The sequence below is a fragment of the Micromys minutus genome (genome assembly GCF_963924665.1).
Source record: "Micromys minutus genome assembly, chromosome: X".
In the NCBI taxonomy this organism is placed as follows: domain Eukaryota; kingdom Metazoa; phylum Chordata; class Mammalia; order Rodentia; family Muridae; genus Micromys; species Micromys minutus.
In genome coordinates, this window is record NC_137970.1 from 26,458,198 (window position 1) to 26,464,773 (window position 6,576).

Here is a 6,576-nt window from a genome sequence, read left to right on the forward strand (position 1 = left end):
CCCTGGCTCCCAGACCTCTCAGAATATAAGGCTCCCCTTAATTCTCTATCAGGTTCAGTAATGACAATAGACAGGCACATGTTTGTTTGTTGCACTGATTTTCTACCTTTGCTACACATATGGGCATGTGTTATGATCTATAGAGGTGGAGGGTTTATAGGGTCTAAGGACAGAGTGGGGGTGGGGGTTGGGCTTCCCACCCTGGAGATACCTGGGCTTCTTCCCTGGGAGAAACTAGTAGATGTTTGAGAGTGAGGAATGGTGTGGCCTAATTTTCTGTTGTAACAGGAAACACTGGGACTTTCTTTTTCTAAATTGGTCTCTCGGTACCAGGATGAAGTGAGTTACAGTTCGGGACGCAGCTCTTTCTAGATGTCCTGAAGCACACTCTGCACCACAGACAAGAAAAACATAAGGAAAACAGGGCTCCACTCAGCCCGTGGAATTGACAGGAATTCGCAGCAGGCAGGTAGCCACAGGGCCATCTAAACTGGAAGGCAGAATCCCAGCCCTCCTTTTTGGCTTCTCCAGCTGTGAAACACACCCCAAGTGCCCACGATTGTGCTTTCGCACTACACCAGCTGTGCATGCTGCTCAGTGTTGTGCTCCTTATGCCCCGGCAGTCATCCTAGCAACCAATCAAACCCTCTCCAGCCATGGGCTTCCAGACACCCCTCCCAGTTCCGGCCCTCTCTAGAGTGCACACCTGGCATGTTACGCTCCAGTTATTCCCGGAAGAGAAGCTGATGATGAAGCATTTTTTTAAAACTGGAATAAGATAAAGGTAGAACAAAGGGAACCAAAACAGAAACAAGACCGGACAAGGTGACTTATGCTTACAACGTTAGGCTTGGGCAAGGCTAGCCTCAGCTAAACAGGAAGTTCAAGGACACTTTGGACTACAGGAGTTGCTTTCTCAAACCATCAAAGTGATAGTGGTTGGGATGGCTGAGTTCAATCCCCGAGACCCTCATTATGGTGAGAGAGAATCCACTTCTGTCCACCATAACACTCTGACTCTGCCCCTCCCCTGAATGCAATTTAATAGATATTTCTTTAATTTTGTGTATTTAAATATATACCTGAATATTTGTGTGCTGTGTGAATACAGGAGCCTACAGAGGTCAGAAGAGGCATTGAGTTGTCTCAATTAAAAACAAACAAACAAAAGAACAGTAAACCCAAGTGAATAAAATAAGACCAATAGATGACATTTTTTATATGATTTATAAAAAGTGACAATGGGAACTTCCCAATTCAGATCCACAAAGAAAAACAAGGAAGGGCTTATTTAAGGAAACCTTTGACACTATAGGGTAGTCTTTACATGTACAGTGACTAAATCTTAGGGGTAAGATAAATCCCTGATTGGAAAGAGAGGTAGGTGGTGCTAGGTCAGAAAGGTGGTGGAAGGGGATCCACAGATAGCAATCTATTTCACTTCTTAATGGATGCAAAACTTACACAACTCAGGAAAACTGCCAATACCATGATTTCTGGCCCTTCACAAGACCTTCAAGCCTCCACCTGCCCTGCAGAAACAACACTCGGTTCTAGTCCTCAGTCGAGTTTCCTGTGGCGTATTTAGTGGACAGCTTTACTGGAATGTACGTGTCCAAGCACTCCCTTCCATGATCATGGTAGTTACCTAAGCCTCACTACTCTGTAGCTACACAGATGACAAACCAGCAAGCAGACAATGTGTGATAGGAATTAAATTGAAAGCCCCAGTCACTCAAAATGATGGCAGACAAATTAACACTGGCCACCTTTCAGCACTTTCAGTAGATTCTAGGTCCTCTTCTCATAGGTTTACATGTCTTTAGCTGTTAAGAGAACAAGTTGGGTGACCTGGAATTATCCCACGAGGAAGCCCCAAAGGCTTATCCTGAATGTAAAAACCTATTCCTCCTCTTGCAGGGCCCTGTCCGCCCAGGGACCATTGAAACCTTGCTCCTAGGAGGTACAAGTGATGAAGAAACAACCTAGGTGACTCATCCCCAGGTATCTGGCAAGCAAGACAATGTGAAAGAGACAAAGTGTCATTTGACTTTGACCTGATGCAACGTTTGACTATGTAATCACAAAACAATTTGTCCAGTTACTGAATAAAAGCTTCAAATTGGATTGATGACTAGGAAGACAGCTTATTCAATAAATGTAAAAATGGAATGACATGTATCAGAGGCTGTGATGGTGAGAGCAGTAGAAAAGGAAAGAAGAGATGTTGGGTAAAACCTGAGTGAAGGCTAGTGTAGCTGGACATTTTATTGTAGGCCTGTCGTCCACGCTGTTCTAGAAGCTGGCACAGGTGGATCCCAAATCCTGGACTTCCTGGCCTACAGGGTGATTTCAAGGCCTAGCTGAATGTTCCAGTAAGACCCTGTCTCAAATATAAAGTAAAAGGTCATAGCTCATTAGTGGAGGGGTTGACCAGCATGAACAAGATGGAGTTAGAGGGCAAAGAATCCTGAGCTATGTTGTATAGAGTGTTGGCGCTGTAACAGCTACTTCACAGAGGCTCAGGAGGGGTAAAGACTAAAACGGCTGGGACCTTAGCAACAAAACTCCAGTGACCTTCGAGGGATTAGCGTCATCACAGTGCTGAACGGAGTGCAGAGCTGCAGAGAAAGTGGAAGGCACGGAAGGAAAATACAAACTGGACTGACTCTTCATGAAAGGTCTTGCTGTGTTGTCTTGACTGCTCTTAAACTCCTTAGATCAAGCCATCCTCCCTCTTCAGCCACTGGTGTAGGGGAGGCCATGGGCAGCCACCAGTGCAGCTGGCTAATGGACCTACTTTTTCATTTATCAACGTCAGTGTCTGTTGAAGGTCTTCATGCCTGTTCCTGTTCATATTTCTTGAATCTGGCATGATTTCATGAATGGAGTGAAGAGTATCAGGCATATTCTTGAGGATGGAAAGAGAATAAAATAAAAAGGGGGAAGGGGTTTGTATGTGCTCATCTAAGAAAGAGAACAGGATATAAAATATAATACAGAATATTATGGAATTTCATGGGTTTTTATTTAAATAGAGCTCAGTAGAGTGGATGCTTGATTTCTTTTTCTTTCTTTCTTTCTTTCTTTTCTTCCTTCCTTCCTTCTTACTTCCTTCCTTTCTTTTTCTTTCTTTCTTTCTTTTCTTCCTTCCTTCCTTCTTACTTCCTTCCTTTCTTTTTCTTTCTTTCTTTCTCTCTCTCTTTCTTTTTCCCTTCCAAACTTGTTTAAATCAATTGCAGACTACTTCAGCAAATCGCCGGGTCCAGATATTCTCTCTGAATCTGTACCTCAGTTTTGGCACAAGATGAATGAAAAACAAAGAAAAAGGGAGGATATGACTGTTCCTAGGTAAGGGGGAGGAGGCTCATGGTAGATATGAGAGAGCGTACTCAGAAGCAGAGATGTCTTAGAAGGTCCAGAGTAAACATAACTCTGAGTTGAGCCATTTAAAGAGACAGGGAAGGGCAGAGGAGCCGCTGATGGGAGGGGTGGCCTGGGCCAAGAGACTGACATAGCCAAAATGGTTGAGTTTCATAAGGAGCAGAGGAGCAGTAGAGGAGGAATGTTCAGCCCAATACTGGAGATGGAGAGTTCAGGGTAGTGGGCAAGGGTATGCTAGCTAGGACACAGTAACAGGTAGAGAATAAAGGATGCTGGGAGAACGTGGCAACCAGATCTGCTTTGATATGTTAATGGTACCTCAGCCATTTGCTCTGGGTTTGAGTCATAGCACTCTTACTCCTTAATACTTACCCAGGAATGACAATAAATGTTTCCAGTTCACAACAATAAATATTATATATATAAACATATATAAAATATGGTAATTGTTCTAAATGTCTGAACTCACTATTCCATACTGTGTGTGTGTGTGTGTGTGTGTGTGTGTGTGTGTGTGTGTTTACCTGTGTGTGTTGCTATGAATGGAACTTAAAACCTTAAACCTCCCACACATTAGGCAAGCACTGTACCACTAAGATATACCCTAGCCCCTCTCTTTCCTTCTATGATCCTTCTATCTTAGTTGTTTTTTTTTTTTTTAATGGAAAACATGAATGTTAAAAATCTATTTTCAAAGACCAAGGTAGCAGTGTTTACATTTCTTCTATGAAATAGGTCCAGGTGTCACCATCCCTGCTAAGTGCTTCTGTGTTGTGTTGGTTTTCAGGTGCACCCTGTTTCCCTAGTTTCACTGAGGAGTTAGTGCTAAGGACAGAGAGTAGAAAAACAGTTCCATTTCCACCTGCTTTGCATTTGCTTTCCAGTACATATCACCTCTCAGCGGTTTCCTGCATGGCGCATTACGTGATCATTACATTAAAGAGAAGTGGGGTTGATGATTGACTCCTGTCTTACCCAGACTGTTTGTCAAAGGCAGAAGGCAGAAGCTCCATTTTGCTGTCCTGGTGATTGTCAAGGTGACAGCACATTTCTGTTAGCATAAAAATCTTCTCAAACAAGGTGTTTAATGGAGCAGAACTTTTCCATGGGGAGGAAGCCCTCCCTATCAGGATAAACAGTAGAGAAAATGAACTAGTGGCCAAAATGACCTCATGTCTGTCTTGCAAATAAAATCCATAACTGGTATTCATGCCACTTAATCTTTTTCTATAACTAAAACATTTTCCTAACAGCAATATTATAATTATATAATATATAATATACATAATCTTCTATAATACCTCAAATTTTACCACCACCCCCAATTAAAACCAGTATATACCTTGTTGCAAATGCACATCTTGATTCTGCTTGCTAACACACTCTGAATTTATGCAGATGACGTTTCACTGTTAAAGACTTCTCTATGTAAAGCCACACTAAAGTGATTCTAGAGTGTAGAACTCAAGAGAGTGGAAGATATAAAACGGATCTTTAGGGGACTGGAGAAATGGCTCAGCAGTGCAGAGTACTGGCTGCTTTTCCAGAACTTATTTCATTCCCATCAACCAGTTATCTCTAACTCTGGTTCCAGGAGACCTGAGTTGCTTTTCTGGCCTCCTCAGGTACTGCATGCAAGTGGTACACAGAGTCATATTCAGGCAAAGCACCCCCCACCACACACACACACACACACACACACACACAACATATAAGTAAAGCTTTAAAAATAAAATAAAAACATATTTGTACTTTAGTAAGTCATATGTTGCTAACTGAAAAATCAAAGCCCCTTCTCTCATAGAAGTTGTGAGTACAGGGTTAGGGAGCTAGTTCACTGGTGTGGGGTTTTACTAGTATATGCAAGGCCTGGTTTCAATCCTTTGTACCACATACAAAACAAGTTGAGAACAGAATAATTGTCAATGAAAATTTTTGTTTTTATTGAATATTTTATTTATTAACATTTCAAATGTTATACCCTTTCCAGGTTTCCAGTCCAGAAACCCCCAACCCATCCTCTCTCCCCCTGCTTCTATGAGGGTGCTCCCCCACCTACCCACCCACTCCTGCCTCCCCACCCTGGCATTCCCCTACACCAGGGCATCAAGCCTTCCCAGAACCAAAGGCCTCTTCTCCCAGTGATATCCCACAAGGTCATCCTCTGCTACATATGCGGCTGGAACCATGGGTCCCTCCATGTGTACTCTTAGGTTGGTGGTTTAGCCCCTAGGAGCTCTTGGTGGGGGGGTGGTCGATATTGTTGTTCTTCCTATGGGTTGAAAACCCCTTCAGCTCCTTCAGTTCTTTCTCTAACTCCTCCATTGGGGACCCCACACCCAGTCGGATAGTTGGATGCCAGCATCCGCATGTGCATTAGTCAGGCTATGGCAGAGCCTCTCAGGAGACAGCTATATCAGGTTCCCGTCAGCATGCACTTCTTGGCATCTGCAATAGCGTCTGGGTTTGGTATCTGTATATGAAATGGATCCCTAGGTGGTAATTATTATTAGAGTAGCAGGGAAGGAGGAAAGGAGGAGGGTTAATCAGTGGGATCAACCTAAGAGATAGTTGGACAGGAACACGAAGTTCTGGTATGCCATTGCACAGTAGGGCGACTACAGATAATGCTGTGTTCTATATTCTAAAAACAGAAGAACATATTTTGAATGTTTTCACCAAAAAGAAATGCTGGTTTTCGAGAAGATGGGAATGTTAAATGTGCATTAAACATCACAAGTTACATTCAGATAACTAAACATCATGCTGGGTGTTCCCGGATGCCTCTAATCCCAGCACTCTGGAAGCAGAGACACATGGGTTTCTGTGAGTGCCTGAGGTCAGTGTGCTCTACATAGTGAGTTCTAGACCAGCTAGAATTACATAGTGAGATCCTGCCTCAAAAACTTCTATATGTAATGTGTTACTATGAATATGTCGTAGAAATGCATTGCCATACCTGTATTTTACATACATAAATATATGCAAGTAGATGGTATCATGGATAAGGCTGCTTACTGCAAACCCAGACAAGCTGAGGTCAATCCCTGGAGCCTATATAGTGGAAATCCATATCCCAAAACTGTCTCTGACCTCCACATACCATATACATGCTATGACACATGTGGGCATGCACAAACATATTATGCACACTAAAATAAATGTGAAAAATTTAAAAATAAACAATTTTAT